The 13,802-nt window shown below is 35.7% G+C and overlaps 1 protein-coding gene across 1 annotated transcript in view; it reads left to right on the plus strand.

The window, feature by feature from the left end:
- Uch (Ubiquitin carboxyl-terminal hydrolase) overlaps positions 1-11,153 on the plus strand; it is a 43,183-nt gene extending 32,030 nt beyond the window's left edge. The window contains exon 7 of the mRNA XM_090171060.1: positions 10,849-11,153. The gene's annotated coding sequence lies outside the window, so the exon portion shown is untranslated. The remainder of the gene's footprint in view (positions 1-10,848) is intronic.
- The last annotated feature ends 2,649 nt before the right edge of the window (positions 11,154-13,802 follow it).

The following is a 13,802-nucleotide window of genomic DNA, read 5'->3' on the forward strand; positions in this document are numbered from 1 at the left end:
TTAAATAGCATATATAGTCCTATAAAATCCTATAATTTTGTAAAAAAATAGTCTTAAAGTCCTATATTTTTAGAAGTATAATCCTGTTTTTCCTATAAAAAAAATGAAGATTTTAGTGGGGTTGTCGTTGCCAATAAGGAAAAGTGTATTAAATATTGGTAATATATTCCCCAATTAGGGCGGTTAAGCAAAACGCTCTAGAAGTTTTAAAAACAACGTCGACATTCGAGAATAAACATTCTTTAAAATAAGTGAAGCACGCTTTCAGTTCGCCGGCTAACTCGATCAAGTGCGTTTGTAATCGAACTTTAACAAAATGCACACCTTTCGCTAACCCGGGGTACACGAAGAATTATAAACGTCATTTGAACATTATGTATGGGTGCTAGTGTTGTCGAAATACAATAGGCGGAACTCTAAAGTAAATTTAGTCTTAACCAACTTGTTAAAATGGGAAAACAAAATCACGTGACTACCATTTCACAGCCAACTTCGATTTGGCCGTGCAACGGTAACGAAATAATATTCCTTCCAGATACTGCAGACACCTTTCTATTACCAGATGTTTCAAATAATAATAATAATAATTAGAGACTCGATCAAAATTGAAACCGGCATTAGCAAAATAAAATGAATAATAGTTCGTATTTCTTAGGATAGATGGCGCTGTTGTTTTCCAGAAAGTCACGTGACTACCATCTTTTCAGCCGCCCTGGACTTTATAGTTTCGCCTATTATTGGTTTATTCGTGTGTCCGGGTGTACCGCAAATTTATCTTATTGTATACTCGAACTTATTTTGCCAAATAATTTGTCATAACTTGGTCTCGATTTGTTGAGTTGGAAAATTATAATTAAACACTATAGAAATATTACGACGTGTAACTTAAGCTCGGCAATAACATGGCGTGGTCTTGAAGTTGTTGAATATTCGACGTTGTTGTTCAAACTTCTACAGTGCTCTGCTTAACCTCTCTAATGCGGCTTAAATAAATGTCGGGCAACTTCAATCAAACTGTGACAACCCAAAACCGTCAGCATTGTAATTTCCCGTTAAATTTAATTTGTCAAATTCGAGCATTTGCCGAGCGTGTTTACCCTTAATCGGTCGATTGGCCATATGGGTGCAGTAAGCCCCAGTGCATATAAAGCTATTCAGCTGCATTAATCTCCCTTTTTCAACGGGTGTAGGGGGGGGGAGGCTCTAGTAACGTTATATCCCAACGTGAAACGTCCATTGTCGGCAATTTTTTACTCCAAAGGGTCCCCCCCCCCCCTCCCAATGTATCGGATTTTTTTCCGCTTTGCATCCTGGAGTAGCCCTAGAAAGACTTGTATTTTTTGGGGTTAAAATGTTGGGCTCCTAATCGGGGTTTGCCCCCCGTGTCAAAGAGATCAAGGGGTTGTTCGTGTCCCCCCATCTCGTCTATATGGTTTTGTACCAGGAGGGGGGGGAGGGGTATTACCAGATTGGCTTTCTCAACGGAGGGAAGCAGATATTTTTTGTGTGGATTCGACGGATGTCCACGTCTTGAAGAGGGTTGTTCCCGAATGTCAACACTTTATTTTTTACCTAGACCGCGATTTTGTGTAAAACCACGTGTATCTTTAATTTTTTTCCTTGCTAGGGCACTGTTCACACCATAATTGTGTGGGCTTCGTGGTTTCTAAATACCATTTATTCAACTTTCAATTTTATAGTTAAATAATATTGTTATTCATCTTTCTTGTTAAATATTAAATTATCGCTTGCTTATTTCTGGTTATCTTTAATTAGAATAATTAGTAATAAAATTGGGACGATAGCTCCATATGTTTTTTGGATAAATTCATGATAATTTTTTACTTATAATATTTTGTGTTTTCGCTACTATTAAGCAATTTTCTAACGAAATTTTTCTACATAAATTAATGAGATTAATTTTGCCATAATGTAAGTTTTTATCACTTTATTCTTAAGAAATATTTTTTTTTAAGATTTGAGTAGTATCGCTCTGTAGCTTTGGGCTATAGCCGCTATTTTGAGGGCAGTTTTTTATCTGTAGGAAAAATTATGGGTGACGTCGACATACGTCGCCGATATTACTCTATTTTAAAAAAATCTTAAAAAGGTACAACATTTATATTTAAATAAATTAAATTAACATTAAACATTTAATCGTTTGTTAAGATAAGTCAGTTTAGCCAAAATAAGTTCGATACGTTTATAAAATCGTATTTCTGTCAGTGCGAACTCGAAGATCGATTCTCCCCGCTAAAATCCGTAATCGATCTTTTGAAAAAGGTACGAAGTGACGATTTGTTTTGCGCGTTTTCGCGTAAGCGTAAAATTAGCGGGGAGGATATCTTGTACCACTAGAAATCTTTTCTTCATTTTATCCCAAAAAAACCCAGAGAAAAAAGTAACGTTTCGAATCAGAAACTGCTAGGGTCGTCACCCTCGTATTGGCCCTGTCCCGGAGCAGGGGGTTACCGCGCACCCTGACAGTTCCGTCCGCAAGCCGGGAGGGGGTACAGGCTACGCTAGCCCGAGCGAGTGACGCTAACCGCGAAGGCGCAGCGTCTTCTGATTGTTGGGGAGGGGTGTCTTAGTCGAGAAAGCTGGATTCCGTGTCCCTAAACATTTGAAGAAGATGAATCGGCCCGTCTTTGTGTTCAATTTAGAATAGATTTGTTTTGTGGTCAAGCAGCCCCCTCTACCGGCGAGGAGGATATTCGCCTTATGTTGTGCCCGATCCGACGGTGGCGCCCTCGTCTTTCTTTTTTGTTGTATTTGATTTTTATTTCTGCTTTTATTTGTATTTTCGCCGTATCTCTGCGGAAGTTTAACGGCGTATTTCCGCCATTTTTAACGCTTTTCTGTCGATGATAGATGAATCGGTTGGCCCCAAAATTGTGTCTCAAAACGCTCTTATACTTGGCTCGCGCGTTGTTTGAACGATTAGGGGCATTTTCATTAATCTTTGGAAGGTTTTTGTATAATATTGAAGATTTCTCGACGACGGTATTAATCCAAATTTGTCCTTTTCGAAGAGGATTAAATATTTGATAAACATTTATCAGGAATGTCTCTGGAAAAATAAGCAGATTTGTTAAAAATATTGCTTTATTTTTGGAGCCATCAGGGATTAAATTGAAAAAAATTCTGACCCTATTTGATTTTTCACGTCTTTAAATATCCCATTAAATTGTTTCTACATTAGAAACAAATTTCAACAAAATGTTTGGCCAAAAATGTATTTATACTGGTGGTTTTTGTAACTTTGCTACTATTCGGTCTAATTTATCCCCAATTATTTGTACATTTTCTGACCAATACAGCACGAAACAAAAACGTCTTCTTGGCCAAATGATTTGTACATAATCGAAACTAAAACTTCGTTTCTGGCGAGACTTAGATTTTTTTGGTTTTAAATACCATCAAAACTACACGTTTTGAAGCGATACTGCTGTTCCATAGTTGATTATTGGCTAATAATAATCGACTAGGCACAGATAAAGTATCTAAACTTGTGTTTGTTTAAAGTTTTTCACAAATGTTAAAGATAGTCAAAGTGTAAGCCGTTTAAGTATAGTCACAGAATATGAAAAGGTTTTATTTTTAAATCTGTGCATATAATTTTGGTATTTCAATTTTTTTTACTCAAATTAATATTAATTAACAACACTATGTACAGCTAAAAAGTAATATAAACCAGTGTTTTCAAAAAAACACTGTCAAAGCCTTGTAAGCTAGCTTCACCCTAAACACCTGTTCAGTAAATTTTTTCCTTTGAAATTTTTCGTATATATTCATTATTCAATGAGTTCCAATAATTACTTTTTTATTTTTTCTATTTATCTGTGATAATTACGTCTTTTGGTGTTAAAATCTAGAAAGCTAGAAAAATTTCGACAAAATTATGTCAGATAAAAGAAATTCCAGACAATTAAGAAATAAATCTCTTTTAAAACCATGGATTTTCACTTAAATATTTGAAACTTATATTTTCATGTAACAGGGTTGCCACATGTCAGGGAATTTATAAATGGATCTAAAAAGTTTTAAAATTCATGGAATTTAATATTACCTTGACACTTTTCGAAGGTAATTTTACTCTAGATCTATGACAAATTCTATGATTATCATTTATTCCCTTGAAAGTTTGACCATTTTTTTCAACATTGCAATAACCTTTTTACTGTAATATAAGTCCATTTAAATTTATTAATTCCTGATAAGAGTAAAATATAACATCAAATTTTTGGCCTTAAAAAAGTCGGGGAAAATCTCTTAAAATGGTCAGGGAATTTGAATCGGAAAATTTGGTGGCGACCCTGTGTAACTGTTTTAAAGTTCAGGGTGACCACAGTTCCCTAATTTCCTATTTTTTCCTATAATTTAACGCCCTTCCTTTGTTATCCTATAATTTCATTAAATTTCCTATAATATCCTGTATTTTAACTCAAAATCCAAAGAAATATAAAATAGTTGATATTTTACCCTTTAAGCATCTTCAAAAACTAGGACGTTTTTAAGACTTATTTCCAACACTGTTAGGCGATAGTTTTCGACTATTTCTATCAGTTGTCCTCTTTATTTTGAAGGTTATCCCCCTTTAAACAATCGTTTTATCTTCTATTTTTTCCTGTTTTTCTCCCAACTTTCTTCCTATATTTAACTGATAAATTTCCTATATTTCCTTTAAAGGATTTTAAAATATTCTGTGTGAGTGTGGTCACCCTGAAAGTTCATCCTTATCTTCCCTTAAATTTTCAAAACTCCTATAAATCCACACTAAATTTCCTATTTTTTTTCTACTTCTTCGGGTGGTCACCCTGTTGTAGTTACGAGTGGATCACTTCTGTTCGCGTTTGATGTATTTACTTTTCCAATTGTGGCGAATTGGAAATGTTAAACTAGAACGTATTAGTGGGAATCGGCGCGTACTGGACCTAATCGAATCAGTTGGCAAAAGCGTCGGAGCGCGCGAATCTCCACCAGATGTCTCTGTTGTGGCCGGGGATGGCGGATAGAGGAAAAGGGGTCGTGGGTGGGAGTGGTGTCATTCGAAACTGGGCTTTAGGAACGCTTGATTTGACCCTTAGTGGCTGGTGTCGCGAGCCGCGGTTGACGCGCTCGCCTTCAATCCGAAACCAGCTCTTACAAACGCGCTGATATTGGATTTGGCTTTTTTTCTCAAAGGGAACCCAATTGTCATTGATCACAACAAAGAACGAATCCAATTTCCCGATTTTAACGAAATCTCTCTGGGCAAAACGTGTTCCATTTGAAGGTACCTTTTGGTCCGATTCGTGTTTAGCCACGTGTCAGAGAATAGTTAAGGATTTGAAAAGTCAGGATTTAATTTTAACTTAAATTTAAGGTAATTTTTGAAAAGTTGCAATTGAGGTTTTTGTTATAACATAACCTTTATACGGAAGTATAAGTAAATTCATTAACTTCTGATAAAAGGCCTATTTTGGCGTTAAATCTAAAAAACATGGTTCGATTCAAATTACCCGCCGTTTCCCAGAACATATCAGGGTTGGCAAAAAACCGGCCCTTTTTTTTAATTTAAAAATCCAGTATGGTTAAAACCGTATGTAACCTGTAGCTTAAACCGGATACAGCCATTAATAAAAAAATGCTCAAATTGCTTATATCTAGCCCTTATTACTTCAAAAATAATTTCCCGATTTCAAAATTACGTTTTTGCGCTTGACAGTACCTTTACATTGTGAGGTATAGCAGGCTCATTTCCCGGCTTTTATACCCTAACATGGCGGCGTATTTTCACGCGCAAAATGATTTTTAAGATCTCCTAATTGCTTATATCTAGCTCTCGTATACTTACGACCATAAGTGAAGGTTAAGTTTTAGTTGTTTCAATATTTCTAATTCGTTTCTCAATATTTTATTAAAAAAACGAGTTTTAACCATGGTTGATTTAACCGATCTGGCTGGTTCTTGCCATAGTGGCAAACTGGCAACGCTGATACACCAAATAAACATCAGACTATAGACTTCAAGGGCATGACGTTTTGGGAGTAACGGGACGTCATAACTGTAGCTTTAATTTTTGGCATTGTTTTGTACGCAATTTATAAAGTGTTTTATACCGAGATTTAAATTAAATATATGGTAGGTGGAGTGGTTAGCACTTTCACCTCGCAGCAAGAGGAGCTGGGTTCGATCCCAGCTTGTGGCACTGGGTGAAAACTCGGAAAAACTCCTTCCGAGTTGAGTTTGCAAGTTCTCTCCCCATTAGCTTAAGGGGTTTTCTACCGAGCTCTTCGGTTTCCCCTTCCATAAAAACTTGTTGAGGTTAACGGTAAGTTTAATGTAGGAAGCTGTTGGCTCGCGTGGCATGAAGGGTTTGCCACCACCCTCCTACGCATTGTAACCCGGCCACCAGAAACGTCGCTTGATGACTTGTGCCAAGGGTATTAGCCTAGCTGATTATTATTATTAAGCTGTCTGCTTGTTCAAAATTATCTCTGCACAACAGCTGAAAATTTCAACCGAAAAACATGAAAGGTCTTCTGCTATTTCTTCACACAATTCGTTGACTGATATTAAGGCAGATGGCGCTATATTTCCTAAGCTCGAAACCTATGGTATTGGTTATTTAGACGCTAGGGGGCTCTGTGCTGATAACTAAACCTAGATTGCCCAATAACTCTGAAAACTGTGATTGGTAATAATTTTTTATAATTGTCATACTTAGAGTTAAACTGTTACTTATGATAGTAGGGGAATATCTTAAGATTTTGAATATTTCATTAACTTTTTTTATAATATAACAGGTTCCTATAATTTAACGTCCTTCCTTTTTTCTCCTATAATTTCATTAAATTTCCAATAATATCCTATATTGTAACTCAAAAGTCTGAAGAAATTAAGATAGTTGATATTTTCCCCTTAGAAGTCTATAAAACGTCCTAGTTTTAAAGATTTACAACACTGTTCGCCGATAGTTTTCGACTATTTCTATCAGTTATCAACTTCATTTTGAATGCTATACCCCCTTTAAACAATTTTGACAATCGTTATCTCTTATTGTATAATTGATTTTCCTGTTTTTCCTGTTTTTCTCCCACCTTTCTTCCTATATTTTCCTATATTTCACTGATAAATTTCCTATAATTCCTCTAAAGGATTTTAAAATATTCTGCGGTCACCCTGATATAATATAGTCAAACATGTATAAAAGTGGAATTTTTGTTAGCACTCGGTTTTCAATATTTTAATCTAAATTGGCTCGCGCAATTTTGCACGTGGTAACTAAAATTAAAAATAATTATTTTTTAACAGGGTTGCCACACGTCAGGGAAATTAAAAATGGGCCTAAGAAGTCGGGGAATTTTAAGAATTGATAAAAATTCAGGGGAAAGTCAGGGAATTCAATTTTATCTTGGCACTTTTTGAAGATAATTTCGAGGGTAATTTAACTCCAGATCTATGACAAATTCCACGATAATCATTTATTTCCTTGAGTGTTTGGCTAATTTTTTCAACATTGCAATAACCTTGTTACTGAAATACAAGTCCATTTAAATTTATTAATTTCTGATAAAAGTAAAATATAAAAGAAACATTTTGGCCTTAATAAGTCAAATGGTCAGGGAATTTGAATCTGAAATTTTGGTGGCAACCCTGTTAAATATCCCAATAGATCTAACATAATCACGTGACCTGGTGAATTGTATATAATCTCCTATTTCGAGTTTGAGAATCCATTTTTAGGCCTAACTTGAACCGTAGCGTTTCATCTCGAATCCTGTCGCGTTGCGGAGAAGGGGTATCGAGTTAAGAAGATGAAGAAAGGATATACAATAACGGTTTAACGCGGAAATAGGATTGATCCGAGCCAGAGAGTGAGAGCGGAGAAATGCTCCCAGCGGGGAGAGAAGGGTTAAGGGACCGTAAAAAATAGGGGATTATGGGAAACCGTAACCCTTTTCATCCGCCCGTATTCCCAAGGTGTCCAACCAGCCCCGGGTGTCGCGCTAGACAGTTTCGCGCTCATTGTCGTCAGTTTATCCGTGAAAGCGCCTATCGCTTAATAATGGAGTCGGCGCCGTGAGACTTCCAAGACGCGCTCAAAGGGTTGCCCGCAGGATGTTTTGAAACGGAATCCCTATTGATCTTGCAACTCTACTCGCGCGGATCTGGAGACACCCTGCACGTCGCGAATGCGCTTCACCGCGCCGACTTTCATTAACATCACCACCACTCCTATATTTTATTAATTTTCAATTCCTTTCTATAATTATACTATTTTATTTTAGCGGAAATTTATCGTATTTTACCTGTTGCAATTACTTGTTTATTTTCCCAATCTTCCTATAATTTTACTATTTTCGTCCTAAAATTTTACTATTTTCTTCCTATGATTTCACTATTTTCTTTATCTAATTTCACTATTTTCTTTATCTAATTTCACTATTTTCTTTATCTAATTTCACTATTTTCTTTATCTAATTTCACTATTTTCTTTATCTAATTTCACTATTTTCTTTATCTAATTTCACTATTTTCTTTATCTAATTTCACTATTTTCTTTATCTAATTTCACTATTTTCTTTATCTAATTTCACTATTTTCTTTATCTAATTTCACTATTTTCTTTATCTAATTTCACTATTTTCTTATTTTTCTGGAATTTTTCGTAGTGTATCGGTGTTTTCATCGAAAGGTCGAACATAGGAAATTTGGTTAAAACTCGGTACTTTCTTTCCCATAGGTTTTATACCGAAATTCGATAAAATTATGAAATATTGGTATGCCCGTTGTTTTCCCATTTTCCTACGATGATTAAAAGAGCGCCAGAGAGCTTCAAATTGTGACCTACTAGCCCCTGGAAGTAGGCTGCAACAAGCGCAAACGCGAACATTAAGGTTTGGGTTCATGTGATAGGTTAAAAACGACTTTGTAAACAAATCGAGGTAACCAGGGTAAAAAAGTAAACTTCAACAGTATTTTAAGTCCCTGCTGCTTGGTTTTGTGCTTGTCGCAGCCTACTTCCAGGGGCTAGTAGGCCACACTTTGAAGCTCTCTGGCGCTCTTTTCACTCATCGTAGGAAAATGGGAAGAAACAGGCATACTTCTCAACTCACCCCCTACAACCAGAAATAATGAACTAAGTTATCGAAATAGCGCTCAGAATCGGAGGGCGTTATCCTTATGAAAATTATGATAAAATAGTCAAATAAAGCTAATTTCCATCGCCGTCTTTTGACGCGATAAAGTGCACTTGCGAATTGTGGGTATAGCTATTTCTATGTATAAAAATAGTTTCATAAAACGTTTTTTTCGCCGTAGGAGCGCGCAAAATTTCAAATTAGAGGTCAATATGTAACTTCATAAGGAAAACGCCTCCAACATGGGGAGTATAGCAGTCTGATAACTTCGGTTCATTTACTTCTGCTACAACTCCTTAAAATTTTTGCTTCCTTTCGCTACGTATACGGGGTGTTTCAAAAGGTTGTGCAATCTCATAGCGCCCTTTAGTCTAATTTTTATCAATTTGAAATTTTTGAAATTTCCAATCTTAGCCTTTGAAATAACCCGTACGATTTGCACGCTCCGGTTTCAGTCGCGTTTGAAGAAAGTGACACATTTTTGTAGGTCGGGTTGCACCGGCTCGTCAGAAACAGCTGGTTCCATTTTTTGCGAAGGCTCATATTTATGGGTTGACATCAAAATGAGCTTAACCCGGAGTGACGCGGTGGTCGCGAAGAAGGGCAAAGAACCCTTTGATCTCGTCGTCGGAGTCAATTCTCGGGTGCCAAAAACATCCTGCCCCTGCATCGGGGTGCAGAAAGGGGTGCCTCCAAACCTGTACGTCCCCAATGACGTGAACCCCTTCGTCTGGCTATTCAACGTTTAACGATGGGAGAATGAACCGATCCCTCCAGTTTCGCTACGTACGGATGTGAAAATGTGGATTCATTTTTTTGGCCTTCTCACTTCCATCGGTCTAGTTGTTACCGTTCTTTTGAAATTCTTAAGACCACCTCTGATCTGCCGCTATCAAAAACCTCTAACTCTTAGCCTAGACTTCATTCCGTTTCTCGTCGAAAAAAAATGCTGTTTGGAATTTAATTTAGGCCGTGTACTCAGCTATAAAACTTATAGGTTAAAATTGGTTTTATTAACTATTAAATATTAAATTTGAAATAATTACTAAATATAGAATTTGACATAATGGTTATCGAGTTTGGAATAATGGATTAATGAGTTTAAAATTAGTTTTATTAACTAGGAAATTTGAAATAATTACTAAATATAGAATTTGACATAATGGTTATCGAGTTTGGAATAATGGATTAATGAGTTTAAAATTGGTTTTATTAACTAGGAAATTTGAAATAATCACTAAATATAGAATTTGACATAATGGATTAATGAATTTGACATAATGGGTTAATGAATATCGAGTTTGGAATAACGGGTTAGTGAATATTGAGTTTGGAATAACGGGTTAGTGAATATTGAGTTTTAAATAAAAGGTTAGTGAATATTGAGTTTGAAATAACGGGTTAGTGAATATTGAGTTTGAAATAACGGGTTAGTGAATATTGAGTTTGAAATAACGGGTTAGTGAATATTGAGTTTGAAATAACGGGTTAGTGAATATTGAGTTTGAAATAACGGGTTAGTGAATATTGAGTTTGAAATAACGGGTTAGTGAATATTGAGTTTGAAATAATGGGGTTGTGAATATTGAGTTTGGAATAACGGGTTAGTTAATATTGAATTTGGAATAATGGGTTAGTTAATATTGAATTTTTAATAATGGTTATTAAATAGTTTATTAGTTACCTCCAACAATTAAATTGTTTTATTTTATTCTCTTTCTAGGTCACTTATCTTTGGAAGTCATTGCGTATATTTTCACTTCTGTGCATCATTTACATTGTTCAGTTCCTATTACTATATTTCACGGTTTAAATAATTTAACTTTTTTAGTGTTCTCTTAATATTACTAATACACTATCCTCTCAAAGAAGCTTCTGAATAGAGCTTTGACAAATGTTGTGATATTAGCTCCAATGTGTGTGCTCGGCACCGTATCAAAAAGAAACTACCCAGTTAACTAAAACATATTTTTCGCAATATTGTAACAATATTTTCTCAAGCTCGGAAATAAAAATGTTACAAAAATATGAGATTGTCCAGCTGTTTTTTGTATATTTTAACACCGTCCTATTTTTACTGTCAATCTGAAAGGGTCCCATATTTTACTGTCAATCTGAAAGGGTCCCATATTTTACTGTCAATCTGAAAGGGTCCCATATTTTACTGTCAATCTGAAAGGGTCCTATATTTTACTATTAATCTGAAAGGGTCCCATATTTTACTATTAATCTGAAAGGGTCCCATATTTTACTATCAATCTGAAAGGGTCCCATATTTTACTATCAATCTGAAAGGGTCCCATATTTTACTATCAATCTGAAAGGGTCCCATATTTTACTATCAATCTGAAAGGGTCCCATATTTTACTGTCAATCTGTAAGGGCCCTATATTTTACTGTCAATCTGAAAGGGTCCCATATTTTACTATCAATCTGAAAGGGTCCCATATTTTACTATCAATCTGAAATGGTCCCATATTTTACTATCAATCTGAAATGGTCCCATATTTTACTATCAATCTGAAATGGTCCCATATTTTACTGTCAATCTGAAAGGGTCCTATATTATACTATCAATCTGAAAGGGTCTCATATTTTACTGTCAATCTGAAAGGGTCTCATATTTTACTGTCAATCTGAAAGGGTCCTATATTTTACTATCAATCTTAAAGGGTCCTATATTTTACTATCAATCTTAAAGGGTCCTATATTTTACTATCAATCTTAAAGGGTCCTATATTTTACTATCAATCTTAAAGGGTCCTATATTTTACTATCAATCTTAAAGGGTCCTATATTTTACTATCAATCTGAAAGGGTCCTATATTTCACTCATTCTAAAAGGGTTCTATATTTTACTGTCATTTTGGAAGCAGTGTTCGTAAAAGACTTGAAAAAGTCAAGGAATTTGAAAATGGCCCCTAAAGGTAAGGGAACCTTCAGGAAATTTGAAAATGGTTCCTAAAGGTAAGGGAACCTTAAGAAAATTTGAAAATGGCCCCTAAAGGTAAGGGAACCTTAAGAAAATTTGAAAATGGCCCCTAAAGGTAAGGGAACCTTCAGGAAATTTGAAAATGGCTCCTAAAGGTAAGGGAACCTTCAGGAAATTTGAAAATGGCCCCTAAAAATCAAACAAATTTTTTAAAGATGTCTTAAAATACTAGAGTTGTAAGTCACGAGGTTTTTTTCCGGAAAACTAAATTCCATGATTAGCCTAATATTGTTCGCAAATTTAAATTTCGTGGTCCCCCATCTAGTTAAGTTGATTGTATGATTTTCACCTTTTCACTCAAGACAACATTTTTGCAAATCATGGCTGCTTCGTGTGAATGGATCCAAAAAATTCAAAACTTGAAGGTAAACGCTTCGGTGACTAGGTTTTTCTGACCGAGGCTTAGCAGCAAATATTTCGATCTAATGATTTTCATACGCATCCTTTTGATTGAACAAAACTAAATAATAATATGTATATGAAGTACCTTTATTAATCCATCATTATTAATTAATACATAATTTGTAGTAAAAGATTTATTTTTTAAGAACTAACTGTAATCACATTGAACACCAAGGGTATGGAAAAATAAGAGTTCAATAATAGCTGACACATGCGCAGACGATGATGGTACTTTGACGTCATACCGCAGCGTGTCCTCGGTGACCTATGACGTCAGTACCATCCTAATAGTTATTTTTAAACTCAATAGATGGCGGTGGGCTTATTGAAACTCGCTTATTGGTTTAAAAACGTCATGAAAGTTCTGAAAACCTAACAATATGTAAATATTTTATTGGCTATTTTTATCAAATGCAGATTCCGGGAGCGCTGAGATATTGATGTATACCTGTATGTGTTTTGGGTATTATTGATTTGTAGCTCTGCCCTACTGGCAATATCTTGCTTAAATAAAACATCCTTCAAGGAAATCACGAAGAAGTAATGTTTCCGAGAGCCAGGACCTGCAAGGACTGTTTATATAGTGCTTGTTGAAATAATGAAAACTTTTCACCTGTAAATAGAACGTCGTGTTTTTCAAAAGCGTTATTATGTAAAAACAGGCTACCTGGTTAAAAGGAAACACTTTTTGCATACCGCACGAGTAAAAATTGTCCCTTATTTCCAGTTACTTACAGGTTCTGGCTCTCGGAATTATTACTTCTTGGCAATTCTGGTAAGCCTTCCTCGTGTTAAAGGCCTAGCATTTCTTCTGCCTGTTGGGGAAGTAAACTTAAAGGAAAACCGGCAGAAGAAATCCTAGGCCTTTAAGGGACGATATCTGGCAGCCCTGCTGTTTTTTAAGGGTAGAAAGGAAGAAAGAAAAACATAAATTGTGTTGGTCTATTTGACAAATAGAAGTACGTCGTCCAGACAACGCTAACGCCTCCTGGGACCTTTCCAGTCTGGTGGCCCTATCTAGTCCCCTCTGTTTCCTCGGGGTCAAACGTTTCTTCAGTTCCCGAATAAACCTTCCACCGGGCCACGATAAAAAAAGGACAATAAATTTAGTCCAGCCCTATTTATTTGCTGGGAAATCACATTTATTTTGTTGTCAAAGGAAACATCTTGCTACTTTGGAGGTAGATGGCGTTAGTGCGCACCGTATTTCGACAACTTCGTTTCTCTTACTCGATCCTGAGATTTTTGTGGGCCCACGACCAAAATGTTCCTTTGAGTTTGCC

Source organism: Leiobunum rupestre, chromosome 4, assembly GCF_980474605.1.
Source record: "Leiobunum rupestre chromosome 4, qqLeiRupe1.1.hap1, whole genome shotgun sequence".
Lineage (NCBI taxonomy): Eukaryota > Metazoa > Arthropoda > Arachnida > Opiliones > Sclerosomatidae > Leiobunum > Leiobunum rupestre.